This window comes from Amblyomma mixtum, chromosome 9, assembly GCF_055824585.1.
Source record: "Amblyomma mixtum isolate Tamu chromosome 9, ASM5582458v1, whole genome shotgun sequence".
Lineage (NCBI taxonomy): Eukaryota > Metazoa > Arthropoda > Arachnida > Ixodida > Ixodidae > Amblyomma > Amblyomma mixtum.
The window spans coordinates 91,586,632-91,607,324 of record NC_143020.1 but is presented as its reverse complement, the minus strand read 5'-3'; the positions used below and the strand labels follow the sequence as shown (position 1 = coordinate 91,607,324).

At 48.9% G+C, this 20,693-nt stretch overlaps 1 long non-coding RNA gene across 1 annotated transcript; it reads left to right on the top strand.

Annotated features, from left to right (window-relative positions):
• Positions 1 to 7,207: 7,207 nt before the first annotated feature.
• On the top strand, positions 7,208 to 19,774 carry LOC149330097 (uncharacterized). Its single transcript, XR_016285486.1, has 3 exons — positions 7,208 to 7,251; positions 16,911 to 17,050; positions 19,670 to 19,774. It is a non-coding gene; the product is annotated as an uncharacterized LOC149330097 (long non-coding RNA).
• The last annotated feature ends 919 nt before the right edge of the window (positions 19,775 to 20,693 follow it).

Here is a 20,693-nt window from a genome sequence, read left to right as displayed (position 1 = left end):
GAGCAAAAATAGCAAAGGGCCAAGGACAGAGCCTTGGGGAACACCTGAGGTAACATCGGCTAAGGAAGAATCGACGGAATTGAAGCGAACAGACTGGGAGCGGTGTGAGAGGAAATCGGCAATCCAATCAGCGAGTTGAGAGTTATTGAGAATTACGTTTAGTTTGCATAACAATTTAGAGTGAAGGACAATGTCGAAAGCTTTTGAGAAATCAATGAATATGGCATCGATTTGGTTACCGGCGTCTATGCTGAGAAGAACGTCATGTGCAAATTCGGTTAACTGAGTCACTGTACTAAACCCCTTACGAAACCCGTGTTGAGCTCTGGACAGAAGATTATTTGCTTCAAGAAATTCCATGTGTTTATAAATAATGTGCTCTAGGATCTTACATGAATGTGCAGTTAAAGAGATCGGCCTATAGTTAGAAAGCAATTGTTTGTTGCCGGATTTATAGAGACGGAGTACATTGGCGAGTTTCCATGAGGAAGGGACAATGCCAGTAGAAAGAGATTTTTGAAATATAATTGAGAGATATCGAGATGACCAGAGGGAATAACGTGCTAGGAAGGTGTTTGGGATACAGTCCGGTCCAGCGCATTTTTTTGTGTCAAGGCACAAGATAAGATTTAAAATCCCCGGAGTGCTAACCATGATATCTGAGATAGAATGATCATGATTAGGAAGGCTGAAAGGTGGAATCATGTTATTATCACGTGCAAATACGGAATGAAAGTAGGCATTAAATGCATCAGATATTTGAACAGGGTCAGTCACAATTTCTTCATTAATAACAAATGAGGTGGAGGAAGTGTTTGAGGGTAGAACAGAGCGCCAAAATTTACGAGGGTTATCTCTTAGCAGCCTTTGGAGCTGCTAAGAGATAACCCTCATAGATAACCTGCAGAGACAGTTTATATTTTAAGAGTTTGCGGAAATGCGTGCATATTTTGTCGATTCGCAAAGAAGTTCAAGCATAACGACTGAACCCAGTATTAACGCAACTACACGAGGGGAAGGAAGGAAACGGTAAAGCCACTATTCTGTTTTTACGTCAAAGCCTGAGCACCAAAAATCAATTATGATTGGAATACCATCGCATCGCGCTGCTATAAACCAACTATCCGCCTCCAAATAAAAGCCGGCACTGAGTAATCTATTGAAATGGTAATGGTATTTGGTGGTCAAATAACAAACACCCGCTCTTTATAAGCTCATCTGCTCGCACGTAGAATGAAATTGCAGTTTGGAGGAAAGTTTTTAGCATACTAATAATTATAGCTATAATTATAGGTTATGAAAACTTTCAGAGGGACAGCTAATTTCGTCATGTGTTGGCAATGAGATATCATCAAACCAATGGGCGAATTTTGTGACAGACTATCGCATAAAGGAAGAGTTCAGCAGCGCAAGCCAAAGACTGATACTGCTGACTTTTATAGACGAATGTATCTGCAGTGGCTGCTGATGGATTGAAGGCATCCTCACAAACCTTGCTAAGGATGAAAGAGTAAGAATTATGTTTTGGCGGGTACTGAAGTTTTTTTTTATTATTCGAGCATGCTTGTGCGTTCCTAAGTGTGCTCAACATTCGAACAAGCTCCTTACTCTTGCCTTTTGAAATATTGGTAAACTACTTTGTTACAAGTGCTTTTGGTATTTATGTGTATATAGTTAGGATGCTTGAGAAGAGGATAAATGTGGTTGCTACATGTGATATTTTTGGTGCCTTTTGCGTGGACACTGTATTTTATATATGTGGTAGGTGCTAACGCCATTCATCAACACCTTCAGTCTTGAGGATTTCATGCATGCTGTGACCATTTTCATTACTCTCCACGTGGTTGTGTAGTTTAGTGCCACCTGAAAAGCGTACCTCAAGATAATGTAATGAAAGCTCAATGTACGCAGTGCCATCATTCATCTCCACGCTGTGAATAATTCATCTGTGACTAGCATTTATAGTTTCAACTAGCCTAAACATTTAAAACCAAACCAATTCTCGAGATATTTCTGTGGAAATCGTGGAATAAATGTGCACTGTATATATGCACAATAACATCAAGTGTACCCACCGTGGGTGTTCATCTAGTTGTGTTATTCCAAACCATGCTACATGTGTATTCCCTGAAGTTGGTGCTTGATTCTGACATCATTCCTTCACTAGCCACGAATGCCGTCCAAGAAACGACGTGAGCTGGAACACGAGAATTAGTTTCAAAGATGTTTAACGTAATAGTACGCATCCAGAGTGCTAAAATAATCATTCAATCTATTTTCTCTATAGGCACATTAAGTGACGGAATACCTGGCAAGGAGATGCGTCACATGCTTATCTTCAACCTCTTTACTACAGTGTACTCGTTTTCCCTAGAATTATTAGAAAATGTAGATTTTTTATGGTTTCAAATATTGCAATATTTATATAGCCTTCAGTGGAACTAAAGCTTGTGAGGCAAGAAAATAAAATTTTTGGTGGAAGGCCTATAAATTTTCTTTGCACATCAGAACTTTTCCTGCTTTTGTTTTTGAAAGATACTATACTGGGATGATTCGTTCATTCCGCAGCCTCATCCAGAGGGAGCTCGGCCTAAAAAATATAAGGGCGGAAAAAATGTAGTGCTCTTCATCGCAGGTAAATGCTAACCAACCCTGTGATTTCATAAATCAACTTATACGACCGATATAGTGCCTGTTTTCAGTGGCATTTTTGGTTGATTTTTGCTGCTGCGATTTAATGTCTAAATTTATTGCTGTTTCTGTGCGTGACTGACAAGAGTTGTGGTTGTTCAAGGGACTGCAGTATCTGAGAGCTTCGTTTTTTTAAGTGGATGATTTTTGCAAGCACTGCAAGCCTGTTTTTTATTGTTTAGCTCGTTCTCAAATTTAAATTTACTGGGTTATTGCGTGTCCCAATTTTGGCACCTGTGTTAAATTCTGAGTTAAGAAGCAGTTGGCATTTTGCATTCGCTGAAACTTCTTTCGGCAAAAGTTATTCTAGTATGATCCGTGAACCAATACTTTCATAATATACCAAAGCGTTTTATTGCAAGACACATTCTATTATAAGCTCGAAGAATTTCAAATGTGTGTCATAATTTAGCGACAGCAAAAATTGTATGTTCTTTACTTTTAGTCATGACCACGTAGGAAACGGTGTCATTGGGTACATCAATTGAAGGCAATGTTTGCAGTGGGCCATTGCCTGATAAAATTATATCTTCTGCCCTCTTTATTTTGGCTGTCTTATTTCTGGCCGGATATTGTAAAACTCCTGATCGTGCACTACGCTGAACATAAAAAATGAACGAAATCATCAGTGTTAATTTAAGGATAACGTAAGAAATGACAGGGAAGTCGCCATAGCATTGTGGAATGCTCGGTCACTTCAAGGTGCGTAGAGAGGATCTCGTAGTGTTTGAAGACTGTCATATTGTCCACAATATGACACTTTTGCATGTGTGCTGTGATCTGGTGTATAGGTTGAGAAATTTTTCATGCTGACTGTTGCACGTGCTGTCAGATGTTCTCTAAGTGCTGCATGTTCGATAAGAGCAATTCTTCCGGCTAATAAAAACTGTCTGAGTGTTTGCTGGACTTCGAATTATTTCTTTTCATATAGGTTTGAACCTTAAGACTAGCGTGTTTGTATCATCTGTGAAGTTAGAAATAGAGAGAACGGGCTACTGCAGTGGAAAGCGCGATAGGCCGCTAGGATTACCAGCGTTGGCTGGCAGCTGCAGTCAAGGTGTGCAAGTCAAGGTGTGCAAATACATCGTACATTGTTTTATATTACGCTTCAGATGCTTAATACCGCATGGGGATATCGCGCACATCTGTAATGTCTTCCTGAACATAATGGCGCAGAAATTGGGTTACAAGATTGATCAAATTATCTTGTTAATTACATAGTTGTAGCGAAAAAGTAGTTAGAAAAGGTGTGCAAACAATGCAATTGAAGAAAGCAGCTGATGAAGTTCAAGTAAAATTAGAGCTATGAAAGAAATTTCAAAACATAGGGCTTAGAAAACTTTCCACACTGCACAATGCAAAAATTCAGGGGCACTTTGACTGTCTAAAGTGCGTAGAGGCGAAAGCGTTTTCCGCACCACTTTGCTTATGTGACATTGGTGACGTCACCACTTTATGACGTCACACATAATTGGTTGATTTATTGGGGTTTCACGTCAGAAAGCAACTCAGGCTATGAGGGACGCCGTAGTGAAGGGCTCCAGAAATTTCGACTACCTGGGGTTCTTTAACGTGCACCGACATCGCACAGCACACGGGCTTCTAGAATTTCGCCTTCATCGAAATTTTTCCGCCGCGGCCGAGATCGAACCCGCGTCTTTCGGGTCAGCAGCCGAGCGCCGTTTACACTGAGCCACCGCAGCGAGGCTGATGACGAAATAATGACAAATTACTAATTAGTGTATAATTACTGATAAATGACTAAACACTAATTAACTGCTAATTACTGACGCTTAACCTTTGCCTTTAGGAGTGGAACACGACAGCGTGTTGTAGCGCTTCCAGGCAGTCCACGGATTGCGGAGCCTGACCACACCTTAGCTAGGGAGCATTTGGGCTGCTTACGTGGAATTTAACGCCAAAGATTTCTGGCGTCGCTGTCAGTAACATTTAAAAGTGGTAATAGGATCAGTCATTTGCGCGGTGAACAGCATTCGACAATGACGCTGCCAATGGTACTTGATCATGCCACTTTCCATAGCACAGCATTTCATATGTAAGAGGGTCTAGGGTTTCCTCACTGCAATGCGAAATAGCAGCTATAACCTGGGCCCCCTCGATTTGGTTGCAAGGGTGTCCAAATAAATGAAATGAAATAATTCGGCTGGCCAGCAGCACTTGATGGTGCTGCTGGTGATAAGCATTTGATAGTGCAGTTGGTGGTAAACATTAGATAGCGTCGAATTATCGCTCACCGGGGAAGCCGACGTACATGATCTGTAGGCTGGTCCAGGGGTTGTCTGTGGCGCGGATGGCGAACCCAAGTGCTGCTCCGCCTACCAGGCCAGCAGCCATGAGCAGAGGAAGCAGCCGGCTGGACATGCCCTCCACCACCTGCTGTGGGCGTTCCTCTTCCACCTCCACCGGCAACGGACCGCTGCCGCCCGATTGGACACCACTCGACGACGACGGGCCTTTCTGCTGCTGCTGCTGTAGCTGTTGCTGCTGCAGCTGTTGCTGGCGCTGCTGCACGAGCGAGGTGCCCGAATTCTGGACTACGCAGTTCCACGGAGAATTTTCGGCGCTGGGGCCACCGCCGTCCGCTCCGCCGTACCCGCGTTTCTGTGGGTTGGAAACCCGCGGAAAGGCAATGGACAAAACGGAACGTTTTAAAAAATTTGAAGGGACACGCTTAAAGTCCGCCTTAAAGGGAGACTGAAGCACTTTTTCTGAAAATCGGGCTGGCAGCGGCATCCTATAGTTTTCCATACTGTATGCTGGAATATCGCATCCAAATAAGGCAAAAACACGCGCGAATTGCCTTTTTTAGCCGAAATATGCGGCCTGTGCCGCGGGGCACGCCGCGCGGCGCGCCGCCGCCCGTGATTGGTCAAGAGAGGTCGTGACGTCACTTTGAGGACTGGAGAAGCTGCCGATGCGGATCTGGCGCTGCGTTGGGGGCAGATCGCAGCTTTCCGTGTCGTTGTAACAGCGAATACGGCGACTATTTTTTTTTACTGACCACCGAAGAAAAGGATACTACAGTTTGCTCATTCCACGTATCGCCTGAAACCAAAAAAGACACAAGCAAAAAATTCTATGCCTAGCAGAAGCATACGCCAGCGTCAAAGACGCGATACAGCACAACATCGGCTCGCATTCTCGGAAAGGAGGGAGGGCGCCACCAGCGCCACCGTGATCGGCTGTGCGCACACCGAGCTCCAGCAAAATCACGTCTACGTCCAGGTTCCTGACCTCGGATCGCCACCAACCGGTCTATAGGAGTGCTACTTCATCGCCTGTACGCCTGGTAATCAAAATTCCAAGCGTTCTGCGCCGTTTTCTGGCACATCAGCATCTGGCTGGCCGCCCACGCCGGGAGCGCTAAGCCAAGCCTACATCTGCACCGCCGGGGCAACGCCCCTCGCGCTCGCCAGCATGCTCGCAGTCGGAACGGCGGGGAGCTCGCCTAGCCAGTCAGCAACCCAGGCGCTGAATCACAAGCACTGTGCTCCCGCGGCGCCCCGGCAAGCCACCGCAGCCACGATCGTCATGAAATTTGCGAACCACCTCAACCTCGGCAACACTTTATTCCCTGTGCTCTGTCGGTCCGTCATGGATTCCGCCCGCCTAACCAAGACTGAACGTGACAATATCTACATCAAACTCCGCACCTCGCAAAACATCCTGGCCATCGATACCCACCGCCCAGCCGCTGCTGACAAGCTGCTCCAACTCAAGCAAGTTTCACTGAACAACACCCAGTACGAAGTCACCTCGTACGTAGCTAACGACCCCCTTAACGCCCGTGGTGTTATACACGGCATCACCATGGACTTTACCGAAGACGACTTTGCCGCTAACCTTCGTGTTGACGGCACCCGACTACTAAGCGCCCGCCGTCTCGGTCGTACCAACACACTTCTGCACACCGTCGAAGGGCCCCGTCTACCACGCTATGCCGTCTTCTACAGCGGAGTGTACCGCGTCTAGCCGCAAAAGCCCCACAGCAAACAATGCACGCATTGTCACGCCATAGGGCACCGTGCCGACGTCTGTCCTAACAAGCCTAGCCTTGTTCGGTGCTCGATTTGCAGCCAACCGTTTCCTCCTGACCAAGACCCAACGACTACCCCACATGAATGTGAACCACACTGCTGGAACTGAAAGGGAGACCACACACCGTCTCATCCTGAGTGCCCCGCAAGGAAAGACGCCGACGCTGCAGTCCTAAAGTGGCACCGCGCCCAACGACGCCATCGCGCCCGCGCCGCCCCTCCACCCCCTAAAGCCGACGCGACCATCTGGCCGCCCCTGCCTACCTCGAACCGCTACGAGGCCCTTCAGCTCTCCTGCAGCAGCAACAGCAGCAGCAACAGCAGCAGCAACAGCAGCAGCAACAGCCCGGGGCACGAGACCGCGCAAAGAAGTCAATCTCGAACCAAGCCCTCTGCCAAGCGGCCACCGTCCACCACTTCTGGTGCGGCAACCAGCACCTCCACCTCCTCTACAAAACCGCAAGCTTCCGTGATGCAGTCACAGACTCCACCAAGTCACCAGGTGAGCGGTCCATCTCCCACATCCATCGCACCCCCTCCCCCGTCCTTCCACTACCGGTTTTATTCACGTCCCTCCACACCTACTCCACTTTCACCCCTCCCTACCAACAACGCTATTGCTCTCATACAGCAATCCCTTGCTCCCGTCCTATTGGCCTTACAACAACTGACGGCTCGCGTCGAGCAACTAGAGCACCATCTCCTCTCCCTTGCGTCCTCTGCCCCATGCTCTCCCGACACAGACTCCAATGCTCCCCCTCGAAAGCGCGCAAGCGCCCCTCCTGTGCCTAACCTCGACACCATGGAGGAAGACCCGCATGATGAGTGATATCATGCGACACACATCTCCACCCCAAAACCCTCTAATTATTTGGCAGTGGAACTGCCGCGGTTTTCGTCGCAAGAAAAATGCCCTCTTGCAACACATGCGGATTACTGGCGTTAACCCAGACGTCATCGCACTGCAAGAAACGCACGGTGCCTTTTCTCTTCCAGGTTACGATCATTTTACTCAGCCAAGTATAGTCATGAAGAGAAAAGGACATCAAACGCCCCCTCCTCCGCCGATTTTGACGGTTACATACATACGGCGCACGATACCCACCATTCAGGAAGATACATCCCACCTCAACTCCGGGACGAAAGAGCATGTCCTGACACACTCCACCTATCAGGGTCACCGTATCACGATTTTAAACTGCTACTGGACTCCCTCCGACTCTAAAACCAGCATCCCACCTTTGCATACGGCCCTCCCTGCCTCTAATGTCCCTACTACTTTCGTCCTTCTTGGTGACTTCAACTGTCCACACCCTGCATGGGGATACGACCGTACTTCAGCCTCCGGACGAAAACTCGACCGTTTCGCCAGTATTCATCACCTCACCCTCCTGAATGACACGTTCATGCCTACACTTCTAGGATGTGGAGCACAATCCGACACAAACCCCGACCTTGCATGGATTCGCAGCGATCTCCGCGCTTCTTGGAGTAATACGGGTGACACGATGGGGAGTGATCACTGTATTCTTCAGATAACGCTCACGTCCCAGCGACCCTACAGACCACCCGGAACACATCTACCTCCCACTATGCTCGTAGACTGGCCAAAGGCTCGGCCGGCCCTCGACTCCTTATCAGTCTCACTCGAGGACCCCGAAAAATGGTGTAGCGCCATTATGGAGACCGTCTCCCAACACACCAAACATATCCGCCGATCTCCCGACTATCCATACATTGACACACACCTACTTTGGCTATGGAAACAACGTCGCCGGGCCATAAAAGCTTGGCGCAACTGTAGATCTAGCCACGCACTGAAAAGAAAAGTTGCTAAACTAACGCAAGCAGCCCAAGAATACGCTGCCCAACTAGCCACGAACAACTGGCTTCAGCTCTGCGATGACATGGTCGAGAGACTCCACACTCCAAAAGTCTGGCACATTATGCGCACTCTACTTGGACAGGGTAAACCTCGTAACACACTTCAAAAGCTACAGTTGGCCCTCTCCGTCTCACAAGAAGAGCTGGCTGAGCAAATCCGAAATCAATTTTACCCATCCTCTACTTCTCCTGCCAGCTCCCCGTCATACCTTTACACCGAAGAAGAAGCAGACGAGCAAGGAATGAATTCTGACTTCACATTCGCCGAACTTCAGGCTGCTCTACGCTCCCTTAAGCGAAACACAGCACCCGGCCCAGATAAAATTACCTATACTCCGTAACCTCCCCGATTTAAAACTAGACGAACTTATTCAGATCATTAATACTGTTTGGCGCTCCGGGAAAATTCCCGCTGCGTGGAAAGAGGCACACGTAATTATGATTCCGAAACCAGGAAAATCGTCTGCGCTCATCACTAACCTCCGACCTATATCCATGACTTCTTGCCTAGGGAAGCTGATGGAGAAGATGGCCCTTACCCGCCTCGAATGGCACCTGCATACCAATCGCTGTCTTGCTCCCACTATGGTCGGATTCCGCGCCCACGTATGCACACAAGACATTGGACGGCAAATCTATGAGGATTTGTACGCCTTCCCAAGCAGCGCACAGCTTCGAGTTTTGACCGGCGTGGATATCAAAAAGGCTTTTGATAATGTCGCCCACTCCGCAATTCTCACCAACCTGGCAGACACTCGGCCTGGGGTCCGCATGTTCAACTACATCAAAGACTTTCTTACAGACAGGACCCTCCGAATCATTGGCCCCGACGGCACACCTTCCGCCCCCTTTCCCCTCACCGCAGGTACACCACAGGGATCCATTCTTTCACCTATGCTTTTCAACTTGGCAATGAAAGAACTGCCCCGAAAACTCGCTGAAATTCCTGCCTACGCCACGCTATATATGCGGATGATATCTCTCTCTAGTCTACCACAGGAAACGCCGGGGAACTAGAATCCACTTTGCAGCAAGGCCTCGACGTCGTTCAGGAGCATGCACGCCGCATAGGTATGAGTTGTTCCGCCGAAAAGTCGGAATACATCGTGGTTTCTAACGCTCCTCAAAAAACCGCTTCTTCCTACCGCGAACTCATTCAACTCTCTCTCGCGCAAACCCCTATTCCCCGACGGAGCCACATCAAGATCCTTGGCTTCACTTTTCAACAAGATGGCAAGTGCAACGTGTGGCTTAGCCAACTCCTGCAACAACTGAACCAAATTCGCCACATGCTGTCCCGTATATCTCGTCAAAAGCATGGACTCAGAGAACACGAACTCCGTCGAGTTATAGAAGCACTCGTTTATTCGAGGGTCATGTACGCCTACCCCTATCAACGCCTCACATCCTCTCAAGTAAGCAAACTGGAAGCGTCTCTGCGTCGCTTCACTCGATTAGCCATGGGAGTTCCCATCTACGCCGCAAATGCTCTGATCGCAGACGCCGCCATTTTCAACTCCCTCGAAGAACGCGCAGCAGCACACCACCGAGCCCAGATACACCGTCTCTCTACCTCCGAGCAAGGCAGAGACCTCCTCAGCCTTTTCGGACACACCATTTCCCAACTACCCTCGCTTCAACCATCTGCTCCCCCGTGGAAAAGCCTCCCGCGTCTTACTGTAAAACCCATTCCACGCCACATGTCTCCAACGATAAATCCCGGGCGGCGTGGAGCACTGGCGAACCATTTACCCGCACTGGGCCACGACACTTACTATACCGATGCCCATATCCTCGAGCACCAAGTAGTTACTGCAGTAGTCGGCCCTCGAAGCACCTCCACGCATCTCCACACAGGAGTGCCCTCCTCAACCGACGCAGAAACGCTGGCCATAGCAGAGGCGATTTCGCTTCACGACCACCTTTCCTCCACCATCACCATACGTGCAGACTCTCAGGCTGCCATACGCTCATTCGAATCTCAAAAACTGCCTCCCCATATCCTAGACACTTTGCTGCAATACCTAACAGCCCACCCTACGCTCCATGTCCGCCTTGACTGGATTCCTGGTCATCAAGGTATACCGGAGAATGAGCTTGCTCATGCTCTGGCCCGTGAAAAAATACCACCGGGCCCTCCGACTGCCTGGCCAGCCCATTATAATCCCAAGGCAGACCGCGCTACACACCGACAGGACCGCCGCGAACACCTTCGCAATTTGCGCCACATGCGACGAACCCTTCCGTCACCCTCCCATTTCCTTTGCCGTGCTGACGCCACTCTAATTCGACAGGCACAGACTAACTCCCTTCCCTGCGAACTGTATTCCCACTACATCCTTCATAAACCGGGCAAACCCGCCTGTCTCGTGTGCGGAGAGCACCCCTCAAACATTCATACATATTGGTTATGCCCCCGCGCCACTAACTCTCCCACCATACCTTCCTCGCATACCTTGCCTCCCCCCTTTCACCTCACGTGGGCCCGATGGACCGCTCCACCAACCTCTCTGCAGCCCACCCTCTGGCCGCTCCTCGCCGCCCACATCCGACGCATCCAAAGGACACGTGGCCCCACTCCGCCACCGCCGATAAATAACGCCCACCAAACGGGCAGATAAGAAGGCTCGGACTTGAGCTGAAAAATAAAAGTTATCTCTCTCTCTCTCTCTCTCTCTCGGAAAGGAAGGGGTGCGAACAATACTCAAGTCAATTACCACCACCGGACGCCTCCTGGCTCGCCCTGAAGAGCGTCATCCTAAAGAAAAGGCCCAAAGCACTGTGTAAATCCTTTTCTCAGTACCCGGCGTTGCAGGTTGGGGCAAGAAAGTATTTCAAGTGAACGATGAAGGAGCACAAAGTTGGTGTCAAAATTAGCGAAGCGCAGTGGCCAAGCACTGCGAGGCATGCGACCACAAGATAGTGACGCAATCATGGTGCGCTGGAAACCAAGCCAAATACGCGCACAAATACGCTTCACTCCTGGCGCGTTCAGCAGATGCCAGAAAATATTAATCGCTGCCTCAGAAACGTTCGCCCTTCCTAGATTTGCAGTTTAGGTTCAGTGAAGTAGTTGCCAACTATATGTGTGTTTAAAAGCCAAGCTAGCTGCAACTCGACCGCTGCCACAACTTGATGAAGAAACCGAGTAAGGTTGCGGTGTTTTTTTGCAAAAACTCGGTTGGCATTCATTTATCTCATAAATTTGCATCCGAAATCAACGTCGAACGTTTTCATTTTAATTGCTTAGCTAGGATTAAACGAGATGCCGCATATGAAGAGCTTCGATGCTTGCTTGCTTTGCTTTATTGTGTTTTGCTCTGCTTGCTTGCTTGCTTGCTTGCTTGCTTGCTTGCTTGGACACATCGAACCGAGTATAAAATCACTAACCGAGCCTTGCTGAGCACGTCTCAGGTGGTCTGGCCGCACCTAAGCTGAGGAGAGCGACACATGCTTAAGCCTCTATCAGGTTTCTTCAGGGGATAAGTGAGCATGTTTCTACTTTTAAAAGAGGCGCTTTTTCAGAATGGTGACACGCCTCTTATGCGCGAGGAAATCGATGGAACTGTGTCATGGTTCAGCCGCGCCTTTTCGACAGAAATCTCCAGAGATCACACTAGGACAAGCTCTGCCTGTAGCCGCTCTTACGAAAGTGTTTCGAGCAGAGTAAGCTTGCTTTAGTCGGCTTGAACTCTTCGTCACAGCAGCGAGCGGTTGCGCTGCGAGCTTGTGGTCTTGCGGAAAACAGTGGAAGACGACACAGTCGCGGTCGTAGTTGTTCGTGGACACGAACGCAGAGTAGCACCTGTTGAATCTGATTCTCAAGGTCGGCTGACACGCTTTGTACGTCGCAACGCACGTATAGTACGAGGAACAACGCATGCAGCACGAGAAACAACGCGCGCTGAAAGCGCGCTCAGGTGCGCCGAAGCATCCCCGGCTCCTCAACATGACGTCACGCAGGCCGACATGGACGAGGTTTCCCTCTCCGCTGTTCCCCTCTCCTGCGCTCCCGCGGGGCGCGGGAAATTTAAACATCGCGTTTTAATTGGTGATTGCGCCACTGTTTTAGCCAAAATCGAAAAAATAATTTCACAGACGTGATCAGCAATGACACTACTTCCAAACCCTAGAAGGTTAGCCGATTCGAAAACCGCCTCAGTATCCCTTTAAGGGTATGATGCGACAGCGTTAATGAGTGAATGCCCGTATATGCGGAATTGGTCACTCTGGATTTTCACCACTCCTGGTGCTGTGGTGCAACGGTTAAGCGATGCGCCACACTCTAAAAAAAAGGTAGTTGAGGTTACTACATTTTGGGCTAGCAACAACCGTCACATATATGACTACCTATGTAGTAACTGTGCGTAGTAACTGGAAGGTAGTAACATTTACTACCTCTGGAGAGGTAGCAACAGTAACTACCTGCAGTAACATTTGCTAGATTGTTAGATTTGCTGCCATTCAGGAAACCCTTTTCATTATATAAAAACATGGGGCACTGAGTAGCAATGTCACCAGGAATGTTAGTGTACATACGTGTGCATATTCCTATCATCTATTTCCAGATCAACGTAGTAATGGATACTACCAGGGTTATAATGAGGTAGTACAGGTGTAATGACTGCCAAAAAACGTAGTAACAGCAGAAGTCTCTACCTTGTTACTACTTAATTTTCTTTTGAGGTAGGAACAAGGTCGTAGGAACATAGTACATAGGTAGTAAGGGTTAAAAAAAAGGCTGCAACAGCAGCCGTTACTACGTTTCCACTACCTTTTATTTCACTGCCCTGCCATGGCAGGTGCTGCCACCGGTGGGGGATTGTGCGACCCAGGTTGCTCTTCCCGAGCAACCTCTCGCAAACTATCATTAATTTAACTGCCACCTACCACTGTGGTCCGCCTGCTCATAATCCGGTGGGCAGATTGGGATGACGACACACGGTCACGTGACCTGGTCGGCCCACCTAGGCTGCTTCTCTTGGGATTCTTCGCTCATAACGCCGACGACGGCGGCGAATTATCTGGGGAACGGGAGCCTTAAAGCTATCGCGTTAAAATTAGGGACCCACTACGGGACACGTGGGATGCTCTGAAGCGATACTGGGGAATTCGTTAGACGCTCTAGGGTAGCTGCTGTGTATGGTATTCCGCAGGGAGCTTCTTTGAGGGACCACTTTTGGAGCCGCTGCGGAACCACTCGTTTTGGTTTGGTTTGGTTTATGGCGTTTAACGTCCCAAAGCGACTCAGGCTATTAGGGACGCCGTAGTGAAGGGCTCCGGAAATTTCGACCACCTGCGGTAATGTCAGTGCACGTTAAAGAACCCCACTCGTTTTGGGATAGCTAATCGAATGTAAGGTTAGACTCCTGAGAAAAGAAAATGCGCGGGAACTTCCGCAATAAGATCGCACAGCGACTGGTTGTAGCTAAGCGCCGCTGTAAGGGGTCTGGTATTTCGATGGTTGCAGATGTCGAGAAGTCAGCCCCGCTCGTTCGGTGGAGTTCGCGGAGATCTCTGGGGTTCACGTTTGGGAAAGGGGTCGAAACGCGTCTCTTCTTTTGTCCTGTTTAATCACGGCAGCTATGCGAGGGGCTAAAAAGCACGTTAATTTTTCACGCTCACCAAGTTACGGTCTTGCATCTTCGACCCCTTCCAGATTGTGGACCGAACACCAAGGAGGACAGACCGTGAAGACGAAAGCTCGCGCTTGCCGCATCCGTGATCGTTTTCGCTGCAGTGGAATAAGTTTTCTGTCGCGACATAATGCCTCGACCAAATGCGGCCCCAATGATGTTTGCGCAGAGGAAAAAAAATCCTACTGTCGTAAATTAAAGAGGTGGTTAGAGCCAAACAAAGATTGCTGTTTTTCTGTAGATTGGCCCCCTACTTCTGCATTAAGAAGAGGAAGTCGAGAAGCCATGCTCGCGGCTGCGCTCATTTTTTTTCTGTGCCTTGGCCACTCCCCCGTAGTGGGTATGTGCCATTTTGTTTGAGGCCGTCCAACCAACTCATGGTTCCATGCCGCACGAGCCAGCAGTCCACGTCGCCATCTACAAGACTGGTCGCTTTCCCTAGCAGCCATCTTTCTCGGATCTGGACTAACTGGGCGTTGCTCTAAGTGTACAGCATCACCACCATCATCATCATCAGCCTGACTACGCCCACTGCAGGGCAAAAGCCTCTCCCATGTCTCTCCAATAACCCTGTCCTGCGCTAGCCGCGGCCACCATATTCCCGCAAACTTTTTTATCTCACCGACCCACCTAACTTTCTGCCACCCCCTGCTACGTTTGCCTTCTCTTGGAATCCACTCCGTTACCCTTAAGGACCAGCGGTTGTCTTCCCTTCGCATTACATGCCCTGCCCAAGCCCACTTCTTGCTCTTGTTTTCAACCTGTTGCCATATTTGCATTCGGGCTGGAAGCACTGTACGTCACGGGGTATAACTCAGGTCGATCTGCACTGAGCGGCCGTAATTGACCTAAATCTGGAGCTGGACTACGAAGTGCGCACGCATTCAAACCGCTTTCAACTCTCGGTCCCGCCTTGGGGAAACCGTCCGTGACGGGTAATGTGCAGCTGGGTTTATCAACGTTGATGAAATCTTGCGCAAGGACCGCCGTTCATATGAGATGCGGTGCGATAAACCACAGGTGCAGTGAATAGGAAACGTCACAGCGGAAGTACCATATGGTCCTTTTTTTTTCCTTTCTATTCCTGGCTTGTCTCGTTGTATATCACAGTGAATTGACCAACTTGCCCAGCTTTATAACCTTTCTAATCGGGGTGCAGGATGGACGCTGGTGGTTAGGCTAGCGATCTTCAGGACGGCGGTTTGTTATAGCTCTTCCGTAAATGCACGGGTAATTGCCATTGGCCGGTGCTCCAGAGAGAAGTTTATAGGCTGCTGAATAGTTCTCACCCATAGGCAGGATAGTTCTTACCCATAGGCAGGCCCATGAAAATCCTACTTTTGTAGGGGAGGATTTCTGGGCAGAATTAACGGCCTAGTTCCATCCCCAAACGTTGGTTGAAAGTATACATTACAAAGCTCATCATCCAAAGGCTCAACTTCGAAGAAACCTTACCGGCATTCCTCAGCTCTAAATAGATGGCGAGAGCGTTGTGCACGTAGGCGATGGCCACAGTACTTCGACCATTTCTTTCCTATTGTAGCCTGCTGAGAAATAAATTCCAACGTTTAAGTTGATTAAGAATGGAGGTATACCCTTAGATCACGGTACTCGGTTGACAACTCTACATTAAAACGGTAACGCATGGACACCACAGCCCGTGGTGTCCATGCGAGGTGGGCGCATGGACACCACGGGCACTTACTACAGTCCATGTACTTGGGGTTTACGTGCCCTTCTGTGCGCTCCTTCCTCTTATAGAGAGACCTGCCTTATAGAGACCTGCATTTTCGGTTTGCGAAATTTAGTGCGTGCGAAATAATCTAACGGCGAAATCATTAGCAAGACTTTGAGGTATAGAATAATAAGTTTGCAGTATTCGCCGCAAAAGTAATGTGGGTGGTCCGTTACGGTGAAGTGATAGCACTCGACACCCCGCACTTCCGTGTATATACTCGCACAGTCAGATGTTGTCACGAAGGCAAAAAATGCACAGGAACACCTAATTACATTGATTTTTAATTCGATAGCATTAGAAGCTGTTGAGGGCCGCCGCGGTGGCTCAGCGGTTATGGTGTTCGGCTGCTGACCCAAGACGCTTGTTCGATTCCGGCCGCGGGGATTGAATTTCGATGGAGGCTAAATACCAGAGGCCCGTGTGCTGTGCGATGTCAGTGCACGTTAAAGAACCCCAGGTGGTCGAAATTTCCGGAGCCCTTCACTACGGCCTCCCTCATAGCCTGAGTTGCTTTGGGACGTTAAACCCCAATAAACCAAACCAAGCTGTTGATATATTTAGGGATGTGACGTCACTTCCGGTCTAGTGATGTCCCTGCCCTCCAGCCAATGGGAATTATCAGATGTGGTGACGTCACCTTCCTTCAGCCAATGACCCGGTCTGGTGAGGTCTCTTACCACCAGCTAACGAGAATGACCAGGTCTGGTGACGTCATTTCCCCCAGCCAACGGGAATTATTCGCTCTGGTGACGTCGTTTTCCTGCGGCCAGCTGTATAATTTTATGACCGATGGCACAATCTTTTTTTCCCCAATGACACTTTTATTGCCATCGCAATAACACTCCAGGCTTACTCGTGGGGAGCCGGGTAAAATTATCCTTCATGGTGCCGTGAATGACGCAGGCGTGATCGGTGCCCTGGTGGCCACCGCGGTGGACCTGCTGGTGTTCTCGGCGAGCCCGCCCACCCTGCAGGTGTAGATTGAGATCCTCATGACGGTGCCCATCCTCTGGCTTCCTACATACATCGTCACCCGCGGACTGGTAAGCTCCATGTTCTCGATGCGCTGTTAGAGCCCCGCGGGAGTAGGTCAAGAGCAAATTCAAGCACTCCTTAGAGCTGTCAGATCTTGATACTCGTTGGTGAACACCGGGCAGGGCCGGATTAAGAAAAGTGGGGGCCCTGGGCTAATGCGCATCTAGGCCCCCTCTCCCTTTTCCTCCACTGATCCCCGTGCCCCCTGCTGCACTACTCGAGCCGCCGCGGTGGCTCAGTGGTTATGGCGCTCGGCTGCTGCCCCGAAAGACGCCGGTTCGATCCCGGCCGCGGCGGTTGAATTTCTTTGTGGGAGAAATTCTAGAGACTCGTGTACTGTGCGATGTCAGTGCACGTTAAAGAACCCCGGTGGTCGAAATTTCCGGAGCCCTTCACTACGGCGTCTCTCATAGCCTGAGTCGCTTTGGGACGTTAAATCCCCATAAACCAAACCACTACTGGAATGTATCCCATGTTTCATTGTAATTCCACCTAATTAAAATGAACGAAGTGCGATCAATGGGATTCGTGTAACAGTAACGCAGTAGCATTAGTTTTGCGCACAAAACACTACGGGACTCTTGGAACGCGCGACACGTGTCCGTCGGTGCCCGAGCGCCGAACGCCACGGAAGAGCCGCGTGAGCCGACCGACATCATGCGAGGCTGCATTGCAGCTAAATTGCAGCGCGCTGCGTGCGCCGCCTACTCTCCTTTTTCACTGACACCGTGCACAAGCCGACAGACAGGTTTTTGTTCGCAGCACTGTTTTAATGCTAACGCATTAAAGAAAAGCAGGCTGAGCTAGCTTCCTACAGTCGAGCTGGGTGCTTCGGCAGCGACTACGAAATAGAAACACTCGTTAATTAGTGCCCCGAGAGGGTAATATTAAAAGTTGTTAAAATTAATTTGACTACACGATGAACGTTTACTACTGCCCTCACGAGGCGCATTTGAATAGCAGAATTAAAGTCCTGGATGAGTGGTGAGCGTGCTCGGCGCTGAGCCGAGTATACGGGTTCAAATCCAGCCGCACGGCGGCCGCGTTTTGATGGAGGCGAAATGCAAAAATGCGCCCATATGCTGTGCGATTTCAGAGCACGTTAAAGATCCCCAGGTGGTAGAAATTATTCCCGAGAGCTCCAAAACGGCACCTCTTTTTTTTTTTTTTTGCTGCCGTGGTGAATCAGTGGTCATGGCGCTCGGCTGCTGACCCGAAAGATGCGGATTCGATCCCGGCCACGGCGGTCGAATTTCGATGGAGGCGAAATTCTAGAGGCACATGTACTGTGCGATGTCAGTGCACGTTAAAGAACCCCAGGTGGTCGAAATTTATTGGCAGTCTGCTATAATTTTCTTGTACTAATGAATTATTTTTGGGGCAAAACGTAATGCTCTTGCTTCAATGTCGGGCGACGTCCTTTGCAAATTTGTAGCTTGACACAGTAGAAAGAAAGACTGTGCATCCATCAAGGCGTTACAAATGCAAACTGTGGGCTTTGCACCAGATCTCCTTATTTGTTATTCAAATAAAAGTCGTGGGAAAGTACATAATACTTGCCAATTAATGCTCCAAAGCTAGACAGAGGACATTGAAGGATGCCCTGCTGCGGGGTCCAGGTTACTCTTGACCACCGGCAGTTTTGTAATGTGTACTCGCATTCATGCATTTTAACAAAATATTGTTAAAATGCATAAATGCTGCTGTCAGTGTAGTCGGCATTAAGAGAAAAAATTCCGGTGGCCCTCCTGTCACTAAGTCACGTGATCTTGTGACGTTATCACAACCTGGATCTCAGAAACCCCACCAGTGGTTGTGTTTGAAACAGCCGCTGTTCCAAACATAGCCACCTTCTGTGGCAGTGGCACATCACTTAACCGCTCCTCCACTGTGCCAGGATCGGTAGGAGGACTTCCTCCGTTCAATAAATGTAAAGTAGGGAATGGCCAATATTGCATACTTGGGCATGTAGGTAGAACCTAGGCGACAGAGAAGGACTACTTGTGCGAGAGGTATCAGTAATGCTATTGCACTGTGTCCTTAAGTGTGGGTTAAGCGTTACGTGATGGCGAAGTAATTCTTAAGTTCAGGTTAAGCGTTACATGATGGCGTAGGAATTCTTAAGTGTAGGTTAAGCTTTACATGATGGCGAAGGAACGAATAGTTTCCATGGCTGTGAAGTGATATGCCAAGAAAACCCTAGGCCACTGAAGGGACCATTTACGCTATCACATCATACCCTGAAGGCGGGGCTTAAATGCTCCATCAGGTTTTTGTCCCTAGCTAAATGCATATGAGCATTGAAATTGTGGTGTGGTGCTCGTCAGCTAAGTGCCTAAGCCACTGAGTTTTTGTGTAAACATTGGATTAGGGCGCTTAGCTTGTACTAGCTAAGTATAATAAGCCTCTTAGTAATCAACTTGCCTAACTTTGTTTTCTGGTGGCAAGATGTATTAGGCTGTTTCATTTCGACCAAGTTGTCTATCCACTGGAGAGAGAACTTAGAGCAGTCAGAATAATGAACACAACAGGAAGGGCACTTCTCACTGTACTTCCAGTGGTTGACCCTCTTGTCTGTCCTGGCTTCACTTGTTGCATCAAGTTGCTGATTGTATGGTTCTACACAGGGCGCGTGGCTATTGAATACTTGGATCCAAACCCCGAAGTGCAGAAGAAGTACGCCTTCAAGTGTCACCGTGCCAAAGACAGCAATGGCATCGAGCTCATCTACCTTGTGAACGCAACTGTGAACGCATTCCACAACTTGTACAACACATTTGCGGCGGGAGACAGTGACGGCCACGTGAACATCTGGGACGGCTTCAACAAGAACCGTCTCTGTCAGTTCCACAAGTACCCATCGAGCATTGCATCCCTGGCCTTTAGCCATGATGGCTCGCTGTTGGTTATTCATTCCTCTGCGAACAGGGCGAGATTCATAAAAAACCGCACGACGCCATCTTTGTGCGTCGTGTCACTGATCAGGAGACAAAGCCGAAACAACTCCATTATCACTGACTTGTTTTTGTTTTATTTCTTTATTTTATTCAATAAACATGAATGTTTAACTCTGAACACCTGTACTGTCTCCACTTCAGCACCCCTTTTGAAGTGACCTTGTGAATTGTTCTTTTTCCGTTTTCATTTTGCTGGATGACTTTTGAGCTTATAAGCTTTTAAGCAACAGGCATTAGCTGCATATGGAAAGTGTACAGCTTGGTTGATTTCAAGAAGCAAAATTGGTTGTTAGTAAGTGGAGCTCAATGCTCACAGTACTTTCATCCAATATTTTCCTTGTTTGCATTAGCTGAACTCAAATTAGAATATCGAAAATTCGAACTCGCCAGAATCGAGCTTTTGGTTCATTCGAACTGACGAATTGGCCGCGTCTGAATTACGTGTATCTCAGTAAGAAAAAATGCCTACTAATTTGAATGCACGAGCGAGTGCCACTGTTAATTCGCTCAGTCTGAGCTGAGATTTGCCATCGGGCATCCGCAGGCCAGAAGTTGAGTGGTCGCACGGCGAACGAGTAACCACGGCGAACCACGGCGAACGATTGCATAAGCTGCCACGCGCAGTCTGCTGCGCTGAAATTGGCCATGGTTTCTTTGCGGCAACCGAAAGCTCCTCGCGAACATAAACGTAAGC